General features: G+C 43.2%; 1 pseudogene across 1 annotated transcript; it reads left to right on the top strand.

Moving 5' to 3' along the window:
• The first annotated feature begins 142 nt into the window (after positions 1–142).
• Positions 143–1068, top strand: LOC309826167 (small ubiquitin-related modifier 1-like; annotated as a pseudogene). The gene is made up of 2 exons: positions 143–182; positions 727–1068. The product of its transcript is annotated as a small ubiquitin-related modifier 1-like (transcript).
• Positions 1069–14265: the final 13197 nt, after the last annotated feature.

Here is a 14265-nt window from a genome sequence, read left to right as displayed (position 1 = left end):
GGGCCTTGCTGGGGAAGGGTCGCTGGATGTGTCTGTGTTTGTTTCAGATCCAGGAATCCCCAAACCTGGGAGCCAGAGAGGAGATGGTCTTGGCGTGAGAGTTCCCAGGGGCCACATCCTCCTCCCAAGGTCTTTTAGGGGTATGGGGAGCCCGGCCAGCAGCTCCAAGGTGGGGGAGGAAGGCTTTGCCCAGGACCACCTAGCTCATCCTCTCCACACCGCCACCCCCCGCCCCTGCCACACACACAGCAGACCTTAAGCCTTTTCATCTTCACTGGCTCAGTTACGCTTTACAGCCAGTTGTATTGGACAGTCAGAACCTGCATTACTTTCCACATGGGACAGGTGACATTTTTTCCCTATTTTTTTTTTTACTGTGATAAAATACACATTGCATAAATTTAACAATATTTACTGCCTTAACTTTTTAAGAATAAATTTATTTATTTATTTTTGGCTGTGTTGGGTCTTTGTTGCTGTGCACGGGCTTTCTCTAGTTGCCGAGAACGGGGGCTACTCATTAAGGTGGCTTCTCTTGTCGCAGAGCACGGGCTCCACGAGCACGGACTCAGTACTTGTGGCGCTCAGGCTTAGTTGCTCCGCGGCATGTGGAATCTTCCCAGACCAGGGTTCAAACCCGTATCCCCGGCATTGGAAGGCAGATTCTTAACCACTGTGCCACCAGGGAAGTCCCTGCCTTAACATTTTTAAGTTCACACTTTTAAGTACTCAATAAATGCCACCCCATTTCAAAACCTTCAACTGAGGACTTGGGGGCTAAGAAGGAAGGAGAATATATAAAACTCAAAGTCATCAGACAGGATGGCAGTGAGATTCACTTCAAAGTGAAAATGACGACACATCTCCAGAAACTCAAAGAATCATAATGTCAAGGACAGGGAGTTCCCATGAATTCACTCAGGTTTCTCTTCAAAGGTCAGAGAATTGCTGATAATCACACTCCAAAAGAACTGGGAATGGAGAGAGCAGATGTGATTGGAGTTTATCGGGAACAAACGGGTGCATTCAACGGTTCTGATATTCTTATTTTTTGTTCTTTTCCCTTAATCCTTTTTTATTTTTTTACATCTTTATTGGAGTATAATTGCTTTACAATGGTGTGTTAGTTTCTGCTTTATAACAAAGTGAATCAGTTATACATATACATATAATCCTTTTTTATTTTTAAAAATAGTTCCTTGTAACGTGGTGTTCAAACCAGAATTGAAAACTGGCACCCCATCGCTTTAAAACATCTGGTAATTTGAATTCTAGTGCCCACCAGGGAAGTCCCTCATCCTTTCATTTTCTTAACATTGTTTTCACAGAGCAAGTCTTTCATCTTGATGATGTGCAATTATCAATTTTTTTTTTTTGGTATGGATTGTGGGAGGGGTTTCAAAGGCAGGATTCTCCCATCCCCCAAGACCTCAAGAAGCCCCAGAGAGTAGACAAAACCCAAGAGAAGAGGCAGCCAAAGGCAGGCCACTGTAGAAGAAGGAGCCAGAGGCCTGGGGCTTCCAAGCTGCCCTGGTCAGATGTGTAGGAGGCCACGCTAGGGCAGAGAGGCCTGTGGGTGGGGAGGTGGGCAGGGCATGGGAGTTGTAGATGAGGGGGATGAGCCCTGAGTGGGTGTGGCCAGAGGACTGCCATAGATCACAGATCCAGGAGGCAGAGGGCAGCCACCCTTTCAAGCCTGGTTCTGGCACCCCTTGCCTCTGCACACCCTCCCTCATTTGCTCCCTGAATTGCCTCATCTATTCCACTGGCATTGAATCCCTCCAGGGGTTCCAAAGTTTCTCGCAGCCCTAATGCTCCTCCAAGTCCACACCTGTACCTCCAGGTGCCTCTTGGACATCACTTGTTTTCTCCAGGTACCTCATTATCTGTCCCCACGAACCTGTTCCTTCCTCAGTTTCCCCATCTACTTACCAATAGTTGATCAAAAAATTTAAAACAAACAAACAAACCTGAGAGTCATTGTCTTTAAGTAAACTTTTTATTACAGCACAGCAGCCAGACAGTAAAGTGCACAGATCAGAAATAACTAACTGGGGACTTCCCTGGTGGTCCAGTGGTAAAGAATCTGCCTTACAATGCAGGGGACACAAGTTCAATCCCTGGTCAGGGAACTAAGATCCCATATGCTGAGGGGCAACTAAGCCCGAGCGCCACAACTACTGAGCTCGCACGCCTCAACTAGAGAGCCTGTGTGCTGCAAACTACAGAGCCCACGTGCTCTGGAACCTGCGCGCCACAACTATAGAGCCCAGGCGCCCTGGAGCCTGCGCGGGCCACAACAAGAGAGAAACCTGCATGCTGCAACGAAGAGCCCGCACACCGCAAGTAAGACCCAATGCAGCCAAAAATAAAATAAAATTAAATAAATAAATAATAAATAAATCTTAAAAAAAAAAAACTAACTAACTGGCTTGGGAATTCCCTGGTGGTCCAGTGATTAAGACTCTGTGCTTTCACTGCCGAGGGCCCAGGTTCGATCCTTGGTCGGGGAACTAAGATCCCACAAACTGCATGGCACGGCCGAAAGAAAGAAAGAACTGGCTTGATGAATTTTCAGAACACTCCCGTGGAGCCAGCACCAGATGAAGAAACAGCACATCACAGCAGCCCCTCATGCCCCCTCCTAGGCTCCAGTCCTCCCCACACCGCCAAGGTTAATCACCATTCTGGCCTCTATCATCATAGTTAGTTTTGCCTGTTTTTTTTTGTTTGTTTCTTTTGGCTGTGTTAGGTCTTTGTTGCTGCACGCGGGCTTTCTCTAGTTGAGGAGAGCGTGGGCTACTCTTAGTTGCAGTGTGCGGGCTTCTCATTGCGGTGGCTTCCCTTGTTGTGGAGCACGGGCTTTAGGCGCACAGGTTTCAGTTTTGCAGCACGTGGCCTCAGTAATTGTGGCTCACGGGCTCAGTAGTTGTGGCTCGCAGGCTCAGTAGTTGTAGCTCGCGGGCTTAGTTGCTCTGCGGCATGTGGGATCTTCCCGGACCAGGGCTCGAACCCGTGTCCCCTGCATTGGCAGGTGGAGTCCTAACCACTGCACCACCAGGGAAGCCCTCAATTTCTTTTTAAAAAAGGAGACTCTTGTTAAACAACATTTTCTCTAATTCCTCTAACAAAAAAAAACTTGTTTTTGAAAGCCACTGAGATTTTGGAGTTGGGTATTATTGTATTGGATTTCTATTTGCTGCTGTAACAAATTACCACAAACTCAGTGGCTTAAAATAATACAAATCTATTATCTTATAGTTCTGGAGGCCAGAAGTCCAAAGTGGGTCTCACTCTGCTAAAATCAAGGTGTCAGCAAGGTATAATTCCTTCCAGTGGCCACCACATTCCTTGGCTTGTGGCCTCCTTCCTCCATTTTCAAAGACAGCAGAATAGCATCTTCTGACCCTGACTCCTTTCCCACTTTTAAGGACCCTTGTGATTACATTGAACCCACCTGGATAATCCAGGATAATCTCGCCATCTCAAGGTCCTTAATCATATCTGTGAAGTCCCTTTTGCCGTGCAAGATAATATGTTCATGTGTTCCAGGAATTGGGATGTGCACATATTTGCGAGGTCATTATTTTGCCTACTACATTTATCACAGCATAATTTCTACTGAGCTAACTAATATACTATTTGTAAAATAATTGCACTACGAGTTAGAGGCATATGTCCATTTACTGCGTTTTGCTTTATTGCACTTCACAGATATTGCATTTTTTACAAATCGAAGGTTTGTGACAACTGTCAACAAAAATAATGAATAAACAATCTATAATAGGAATAGAAGAGTTGTTTTGTTTTGTTGTTGTTTGTTTTTTTCTTGGCTGCATCGCACGGCTTGCAGGATCTTAGTTGTGGGATCTTAGTTGCCCCTGGCAGTGGAAGCGTGGAGTCCTAACCATTGGACCACCAGGGAATACCCTAGAAAAGAGTTTTATTTGAGCCAAACTGAGGGCTAGAGCCCGGAAGCCAGCTTTCCAGATTACTCTGAGCAACTGCTGCAGAGAAGCATGATTTTCAGCATGGTTTTATATCTTGCCAGAACAAAGAACATTCAACAAATCAGGAATACATTTCTTCACGGTTTCAAAAAAAAAAAAAAAAACAGACCAGCAAGTATACAGCAAGTCAGTATGGCCTTAGCATCTGGGAACCGGTCTTATCATCAAAGGAGGATCAGCATCGACATCCCAGGAAGAGAGGCATTTAATCATTATTTTAAACATGGACATTCTTTACTTCTGGTCAATGTGTCTTTTTATTTAATAATTAAAGCAGATGTACAATGTATGTTTGATAGGCCACAAACAGGCTGTTTTTGTTAGCATAAAATTCAAGTTAACTCATGTATAAGCCAGAATGACTTCCCCACACCTCAATATGTGAACGTTTCTTTTATCACAACCATGTGTCGAGCTAGTCTATCAGTGTAATTTTTTCAACAGCATTCACTCACTTCGTGTCTTTGTGTCACATTTTGGTAATTCTTGCAAAACTTCAAACTGTTTCATTATTATTATATTTGTTATGGTGATCTGTGATCAGTGACTCTTTGGCTCCGTTGGGTCTTCCTTGCTGCGTGTGGGTTTTCTCCAGTTGCAGCAAGCAGGGGCTGCTCCTCGTTGTGGTGCACAGACTTCTCACTGCGGTGGCCTCTCTTGTTGCGGAGCACAGGATCTAGGCGCACGGGCTTCAGTAGTTGTGGCACACAGGCTCAGTAGTTGTGGCGCACGGCCTTAGCTGCTCCGCGGCATGTGGGATCTTCCTGGACCAGGGCTCAAACCCGTGTCCCCTGCATTGGTAGGTAGATTCTTAACCACTGCGCCACCAGGAGAGTCCCTGTGATCAGTGATTGGTGTTGCTATTTCAAAAGGACTATGACTCCCTGAAGGCTCAGATGATGGTTACCATTTTTTAGCAATAAAGTATTTTTAAATTAAGGGTATGTACCTTTTTTTAGACATAATGCTATTGTACACTTAATAGACAATAGTAGAGTGTAACATAACTTCTATATGCACTGAAAAACCAAAAAATCTGTGACTTGTTTTATTGTAATATTCACTTTACTGCAGTAGTCTGGAACCAAACACACACTATCTCTGAGGTATGCCTGTATTTATAAAAGATACATATAAATATAAGGATATAAAACGTTTGGAAACAGAAGGATGGAAAAAATATCAGGCAAATGCTTACTAAAAGCTGGAATAGCTATACAGTATTAGTATCAGAAAAAAATAAATTTCAGGTTAAAAGCATTACTAGGGAGAAAGAGCATGCTTACTTAGTGATTTTTAAAATACACAGCAATTTTAAATTTATTTATTCTTAATTTATTCTTAAAAGTAAGATTAACAAGCAATAAAGATTTATATATAGAGAATAAAGCCACAAGGAAAAGCAGATTAAATCACAATCGTATTTGTAGATTCTATGGCACATGCAGGCAAAAAAAAAGAAAAAATTAGCAAGGGTATAAAAGATATGAAGAATATGGTTAACAAATCTGACCTAGTGGACCATTGCACCTAAATGCAGAACAGTGTATGCAGAACATTTCCCAAAAAATCGATCAAATTCTAGATCATCAGGCAACTGAACTAATTTCAAAAAGTTAAAATCATTCAGTCTGTTGTTTGTTCGTTTGTTTTTTACCACAATATAATTAAGTTAAACATCGTCAACAGACAGATTAAAAAAAAATCCTACCTATTTTGAAATTAAGAAACATTTTATGAGATGTCTGGGCCAAGAGAAAAAAAACCACAACAGAAATTAGAAAATAGATTATAAATTTGTGTTGTTTTAGATTACAGTCGTAATGAAAATATCGTATATCCATTTTGGAGGACCCAGCTAAAAATTCTTAGAGAGAAATTTATGACCTCAACTGTATATATTGGAAAATAAGAAAGGGTCCAAACAAATGAGCTAAACTCCATCTTTAAAAGTTACAAAGGAGGGAGACTTCCCTGGTTGCGCAGTGGTTAAGAATCCACCTGCCAATGCAGGGGACACGGGTTCCAGCCCTGGTCTGGGAAGATCCCACATGCCGCGGAGCAGCTAAGCCCGTGCGCCACAACTACTGAGCCTGTGCTCTAGAGCCTGTGAGCCACAACTACTGAGCCCGTGGGCCTAGAGCCTGTGCTCCGCAGCAAGAGAAGCCACCGCAATGAAAAGCCTGGGCAGGGCAACAAAGAGTATCCCCTGCTCACCACAACTGGAGAGGGCCCGCATGCAGCAGCAAAGATGCAACAGAGCCAAAAAGAAAAATAAATAAATTAATCAATTCATTTTAAAAAAAACTTACAAAGAAGGGACTTCCCTACTGGTCCGATGGGTAAGACTCCGGGCTCCCAATGCAGGTGGCCCGGATTCGATCCCTGGTCAGGGAACTAGATCCCAGCATGCATGTTGCAACTGAGAAGTCCACGTGCCACAACTAAGACCCAGCACAGCCTAAATAAAAATATATATATTTTTTAAAGTTACAAAGGAAGGGGAATTACCTGGAGGTCCAGTTGGTAGGACTCCGCACTTTCACTGCTGAGGGCTCAGGTTCAACCTCTGGTAGGGGAACTAACGCAGTCAAATTTAAAAAAGAAAAAAAAAATGTTCCTCTGTAACTTTTTTTTGAGTTTCAAAGGAAAAGCAGCGGGACTTCCGGGGCGGCTGCCTATGTCCCCATCTCTCAGTGCTTCCTTCCCAAGCAAATCGAAACAAGAATGGGAAATAAAACTCTGCCATAGCCTCAGCATAACTTGAAAGCAGAGAATGTCCGAACTTCAACATAACTGTAAATAAAAAGAAAGCCCCCCACAGGGCTGTGCGGACCTCTTGCGCTCCAGCCCCACACAGCCCTACCACCAGGCTCTGTACCAAGATAAACGGGGAAGAGACAGAAGAGGGGAGTTGGCAATAGGGCCCAAGGTCGATCTAGAACCTCCATCAGGAAGACGATGTCATCTGCAGTCTGTAAATAACAAACAGGAAAATGTCCTGGGGGATCAGCGTGCAGACTACAGGGAAGGGACTAAAAGATATGTGGGATTTGAAGCGTCAGTCTTTAAAATACATAGGTTCTGGGAAAGGAAAAAGAAAAACACCAAATGGTCGAAGAGTCTTTGGGCAATTGAGTGATGAAGGGGGAAAAAGCAAAAGGGAAAAATTTAGGGTTTTGCAAGACAAAAGAGAAACAAACAAAGAAACTGGAGGACACAAACCCCTTTCCCCAACCAGACAAACAAATTAAAATGCACTGAAGTAGGGCTTCCCTGGTGGTTCAGTGGTTGAGAGTCCGCCTGCCGATGCAGGGGACACGGGTTCGTGCCCCGGTCCGTGAAGATCCCACATGCCGCGAAGCGGCTAGGCACGTGAGCCATGGCCGCTGAGCCTGCGCGTCCGGAGCCTGTGCTCCGCACCGGGAGAGGCCACAACAGTGAGAGGCCCGCGTACCGCAAAAAAAAAAAAAAAAAAAAAAAATGCACTGAAGTGTCTGGACTTTGCTATATTGACATAAGAGTGTGCTATAGAGCTAGGAATCTTGTAAAACACCCCAATATCACAAAAAATGAACAAGAAGAGGAGTAACAGATCCATCTGGAACTATTATTAAAAACCAAAAAATAGTCAGAAAATAAAATCCAGTACACATTAACTGAGGAAATTTCCCCCTGAAAAAAAACGACCATAAATCCAAAGAAACAAAATATCACAAAAAATTAATCATATATTAGGTCACAAAGAAATCATCAGTAAGTTGAATAAAATGGAAATATTATAAACAATAGTCTCTGAGCAGAATGTAATAAAATGAGAAATCATTAACAAAGACAAAAACAAATTAATTAGGTGAAAAACTGGAATACAAAATTCCAAAAAATAATGATAATGAAAATACTACATATCAGATTCTATGAGATACATTTTTTAAAATAAATTTATTTATTCATTTATTGCTGGCTGCGTTGGGTCTTCAATGCTGTACATGGGCTTTCTCTAGTTGTGGCAAGCAGGGGCTACTTTTCATTGCGATGCAGAGGCTTCTCATTGCGGTGGCTTCTCTTGTTCTCATAGAGCATGGGCTCTAGGCACATGGCCTTCAGTAGTTGCGGCACGTGGACTCAGTAGTTGTGGCTCAGGGGCTCTAGAGCACAGGCTCAGTAGTTGTGGCGCCCGGGCTTAGTTGCTCCGCGGCATGTGGGATCTTCCCAGACCAGGGCTCGAACTGGTGTCCCCTGCATTGGCAGGCGGATTCTTAACCACTGAGCAACCAGGGAAGCCCTATGAGATACATTTAAAGCAATGATTAGAATAACATTCATAGGATTAAACACGTATATCATTAAAAGTAAAAGAACGAAAAGAAATGAGTTTAATTCCCAGCTCTAAGAAAACTAGAAAAAGAACATCAAAGTAAACCAAAAGAAAGCACAAAGAGGGAAAGAATAAAGATAAAAGCAAAGATGAATGCAGTAGAGAACAGAAATTAGGCCTGAATATTTGGAAAAATTAACAAATAGACAAACAACTAGCTAATTTTTCAAGAAAACGGGGGAAAGCACATATAGAGCAAATAAATGACAAGAGGAAAATAACCATGGGAACAAGAAAATTTTTAAAAAATTTAAAATGAATTGGGATGATTGGGAGATTGGGATTGACATGTATACACTAATATGTATAACATAGATAGGTAATAAAAACCTGTGGTATAAAGAATAAAGAAAATTCAAAAATAAATAAATAAATAAATTCACCTTAAGCAAATACCACAGTAGTAATTGTTGCAGGCGTGAATCATTGACGGATGCTAAAGTTAGTAAACAAAAGTATGATGAGAAACAAGGTATTTGCATACACTCAAAGTATCTCCCCCCGTGATGTTTACTCATCACAAATGGAAAAAGAGAAACCTGGCAGACACCACCCTAACCAAGTGATCAATGTTAACATGACCAGTAATAAAACAAACCTACATCATATACCATCCAATATGATTCACTGAGAAGCACACATCACTTCCGTTTTATTCTTTCTTTTTTAAATTTTATTTATTTTTGGCTGCGTTCGGTCTTCGTTGCTGCGGCAGGCTTTCTCTTGCTTCAGCGAGCAGGAGCTACTCTTCATTGTGGTGTGCAGGCTTCTCACTGCGGTGGCTTCTCTTGTTGCAGAGCACAGGATTTAGGTGTGCAGGCTACATTAGTTGTGGCACGCAGGCTCAGTAGTCGCAGTGCACGGGCTCAGTAGTTGTGGCAGGCAGACTCTAGGGTGCGTGGGCTTCAGTGGTTGTGGCGCACGGGCTTAATGGCATGTGGGATCCTCCTGGACCAGGGCTCGAACCCGTGTCCCCTGCATTGGCAGGCGGATTCTTAACCACTGCGCCACCAGGGTAGTCCCCACTTCTGTTTTATTCTTCTCCCAAATGAATAACCTCAAAGTAATCATTACAAAACCTCTGATAAATCCAAACTGAGGGATACTCTACAAAATAACTGGCCAATACTTTCCACAAGTGTCAAGTTCATAGAAGAAAAAGAAATCTGAGATGTTTCCCCAGATTGGAGAAGACCAAGGAGACAGGACAGCTGTGGTAGCCAGCCTCCCAGGTGGCCTCTGAGTGAGCCTGGTATTCACGGAATAGGGTTGACCCATTTACCAATAGGACGTTGTGGAAATGACACCCTGTGATTTCTGAAGCTAGATCATAAAAGACTTTGCAACTTCAACCTTACTTTCTCTGGGAGAAGGCAGCTGCCTTGTCATGAGGCCACTCAAGCATCACTATGGAGAGACCCACGTGGTGAGGTACCAAGGCCTCCTGCTCTTCTGTGAATAAGCCATCTTGACAGCAGATCCCCCAGTCTGGTTAAGACGTCAGATGACCTCAGTCCTGGCTGACATCATGAGTACAATGTCATCAGAGACCCTGAGCAAGAACTACCCAGCTAAGCAGCTCCCAAATTCCTGATCCACAGAAACTAGGAGATAATAAATGTTTGTTGTTTTAAGCTGCTAAGTTTTAGGGTGTTTATTACACAACAATGAATTACTGATTACACGCAATTTGGAATCCTGATTGGATCCTGGTCCCAGGCATCAGTGGGACCACTGGCACAATTAAAATGAGATATATCGATTAGCTAATACCAGTATATCGCTGTTAATTTCCTAGCTTCAACAACTGTCATATGCTTGTGTAAGATGTTCCCATCAAAAGAAGTTTGGTGAAGGGTATACAGGAATTCTGCACTGTTTTTGCAATTTTATGTAACTCTAAAGTTATTTCAAAATAAGTATCTTTTTAAAAAGAGCAGAAAAATATACCTAATTAAAAATAGAAGGAATAAAGTAATAAAGAGCAGAAATTAATAGAAAACATATACTAATGGAAAGAACCAGAAAAGTCAAAATTTGGTTCTTTGATGACACCAATAAAATTGACAAACTTCTGACAAGATGCATTCAGAGTAATTTTTAAAAGAGAAGGCACAACAAAAACTGAAAATAAAAAAAAATTAATAAAACAGAAGGCACAAATTAACTAACAGGAATAAAAAGGGAGATACGTTCGACAATAAAAATATGAAGGTATTATGAACAACTTTGTGCCAACTTTATGCCAACTTTATGCCAACTTTACACTTTATACAACTTAACTATTTATATTTATATAAAGATAGACAAGTCTCTGTAGAAAAATAAAACTCAGCAAAACTCAAACAAGTAGAAATATACATCCTGATTAGTCCTATAATATTAAACAAATTGAATCTGTAGATAAAATCTTACCTCAAACATATAGAATGGATACACAACAAGGTCCTGCTGTACAGTACATAGAACTATATTCAAGATCCTATGATAAACCATAATGGAAAAGCATATTTTGAAAAAAGAATGTATATATATGTATAATTGAATCACTTTGCTGTAGAGTAGTAACTAACACAACATTGTAAATCAACTACACTTCAATAAAATAATTTTTTTTAATCTTATCACAAAGAAAACCCCAGGCCTATATGGCTCCAACAGTAAGATTAACCGAACATTCAAAGAACAAATAATTCTATCTTGTACAAATCCTGCCAGGGTATATAAAGAGAGGGACCTTCCCTCTCACATGTCATAAAGGTAGCATACTTGATACCAAAAGCTAAAACAGAAAGAAATACTGCAGGCTCATAGACACGGATGTACAATACCCTAAGCAAATGATTAAACTGAACCTGGTAATATAGAGACAAGATAACACACAGTGCCCAAGTTGGATTTACTCCAATACTGCAAGGTTAGAGACAAGGAAATTAATGTAATTTACCCCCTTCATAGATTAGAGGAGAAAAATTGCACCATCTCAATGAATGCCGAGGCACATCTTGTCTTGCCCAGTGATACAGATCCCATGGGGCCGTAGGCGACAAGTGGTTAAAGCAATGGGAGGGGCAGTGGCTGGGCGGAAAGTCTGAGCCAGTTGCCGAGGTGGATCAAGTTATTGGCAGCTTTACCTGGAGTGTAGTCAATTTTGCACTGAAGGGACTTCCCTGGTGGCGCAGTGGTTAAGAATCCGCCTACTGGGCTTCCCTGGTGGCGCAGTGGTTGAGAGTCCGCCTGCCGATGCAGGGGACACGGGTTCGTGCCCCGGTCCGGGAAGATCCCACACGCCACGCAGTGGCTAGGCCCGTGAGCCATGGCCGCTGAGCCTGCGCGTCCGGAGCCTGTGCTCCGCAACGGGAGAGGCCACAACAGTGAGAGGCCCACATACCACAGAAAAAAAAAAAAAGAAGAAAAAAGAATCTGCCTGTCAATGCAGGGGACACTGGTTCGAGCCCTGGTCCTGGAAGATCCCACATGCTGTGGAGCAGCTAAGCCCATGCACCACAACTACTGAGCCTGTGCTCTAGAGCCCGTGAGCCACAACTACTGAGCCCGTGAGCCTAGAGCCTGTGCTCTGCAACAAAAGCAGCCACTGCAATGAGAAGCCTGCCCACCACAAGGAAGAGTAGCCCCCACTCTTTGCAACTAGAGAACCCGTGTGCAGCAATGAAGAGCCAACGCAGCCAAAAATAAAGAAATAAATGTATATTAAAAAAATTTTGCACTGAAAAAGAAAATCCTTTCAATAATTAACTGGAACATTTTTGTAAGCATATTTATAATAAAATAACCACTTGGGTTTATGAGAAAAATAAAAGCAAGGTAATGAGTTTAAAAACAATTAATATTTAAAAATAATAGGGAACTTCCCTGGCGGTCCAGTGGTTAAGACTCCCCGCTTCCCCTGCAGGGGGTGTGGGTTCCATCCCTGGTTGCGAACTAAGATCTCATATGCTGAGTGGCTCGGCCAAAAATTTAAAAAATAAAATTAAAAAAAGGATACATCTGAAGGAATACACTATATAAAGGTATTTTAAAAAATAATAAAATTAGGGGTGTGGTATCTTGTGGTGGGAGACGGAGACGTGATGGGAGACGGCGATGTTGCTAATAGTCTGTTTCTCAAGTTGGGTGTTTATTATTTCACTCTATTGCTTATGTATATTTGACATCGATTATTTTGTACGTATCAAATATTGCATTATTTTACAAAGTGAACTCAACATGCTGCCTTGTAAACCTGCTGTCTCTGGGATTCCCCCGTCCTTGAGAATAATTCTACCTTCCACATAGAAGACAGGGCCCGCTGGGGCCCTTTCCCTCCCCTTGGCCAGCCCGCTCCCCCCGCGACACACACACACACACACACACACACACACACACACACGCTTAGCCAAATGCTGCCTCCTGGCCCTTCATACCTTCAGCATCTCCGTCCACCCTGCCCAGCCCGGAGCGGGCTGTCTTTATCTCTCCCTGAGCGGCTGCAGCAGCTTCCTGACCACTCTTCCAGCTCCAGCTCATGCTCCCCTCCCTCCTCCAGGCCGGCGCTCCTGCGGAAACCCGCAGTTTCTTCCCACTGACCCTGGATAAAGTCCTAAGAGGCTGTTTACAAGACCCTGCGCCATCTGGCTCCACCCACCTCCTCAGACTCATTTTCAGCCATTCTCAGCCTCTCTCCCCAAGCTCCAGGGATTCTCTTTACTTCCTAAAATACACCCAGACTTTCAGGCCAGAGGTCTTCCCACGGACCTTTATTCCTTTCTCCCTTCCTACCTTCTAATCATCTTTTGGTTCCATCTTAAAAGTCAGTTCCTCATCCCATTTTTCATTACTTTTTATTATTCATGACCAGGTATGGCCTTTGAAAACCTCCCTCTCTTACGATCTGCCTCACTGTCATTTGACTTCCAGCCAAATGCAGAAGATTTCCAGGTAACTCCAAGGGTCCCTAGGGAATGGTAGGGCCACCAGATACAAGGAGCCTGGGTTCTTGAATTACCAGGGAGAAGCCCACCCTCCAATCGCTCCTCACTCTATCCAAGACACCTGGGGTATTAGTTAACTATTTGTGTAAAAATTACCCCAGAACTTTGGGGTTTAAATTTTTTCAAAAAGCATTTCATCTCGCTGTTCTGTGGGTCAGGAATTCAGGAGCAACTTAGCTGGGAGGTTCTGACTCACAGTCTCTCATGAGATTTGTAGTGAAGTTGGCCAGAGCTGCAGTCGTCTGAAGGCCTGGCTGGGGCTGAAGGATCCCCTTCCCAGGGTGTCACTGCCATGGTTGTTGGCTGTTGGCCTCAGTTCCTCAGCATGTGGACCTGTCCATAGGGCTGCTTGAGTGTCTTCATGCCATGGCGGCTGGCTTCCTCCAGAGCGATTGACCCAAGACAGAGCAAGCAGGAAGCCAAAGTGCCTTTCGTGACCAGGCCTCCAAAGTCTCACACCATCACTTTTGTTCTATTCGTTAGGAGCAAATCACTGAGTCCAGCTTATACTCAAGGGGAGGGGAATTAGGGTCCACCTCTTGAAAAGAGAGGTATCATGAATGTATGGACATATCCTAAAACTACCACGCCTAGGAGACTCCAACTCTGGCTGAACCCTTCCATCCACCTACTTAGTACCTGCAACAGAGGAGAAAACAAATCAGATAACCAGAGGGTTGCTTCACTTTGAACTCAGGGCTCTAAGGTCATAAAATTCTTTGGACACTCATGCTTCCTGGCACTCCTAATGCAGCTCGATACAAAGTTCCTACTCCCTCTTTCTGAGATAACTAATCACAACTTCTCACTCCTCACCTCCAACACTCTTTCTCTTTTCCTGCCCCTGAATCTACCTGAATCCACATCTGTACACACCTCCTGCTCA

The sequence above is a fragment of the Grampus griseus genome, assembly GCF_964374135.1.
Source record: "Grampus griseus genome assembly, chromosome: 8".
Classification (NCBI taxonomy): Eukaryota; Metazoa; Chordata; class Mammalia; order Artiodactyla; family Delphinidae; genus Grampus; species Grampus griseus.
This window is presented reverse-complemented; position numbering and strand designations above follow the sequence as displayed.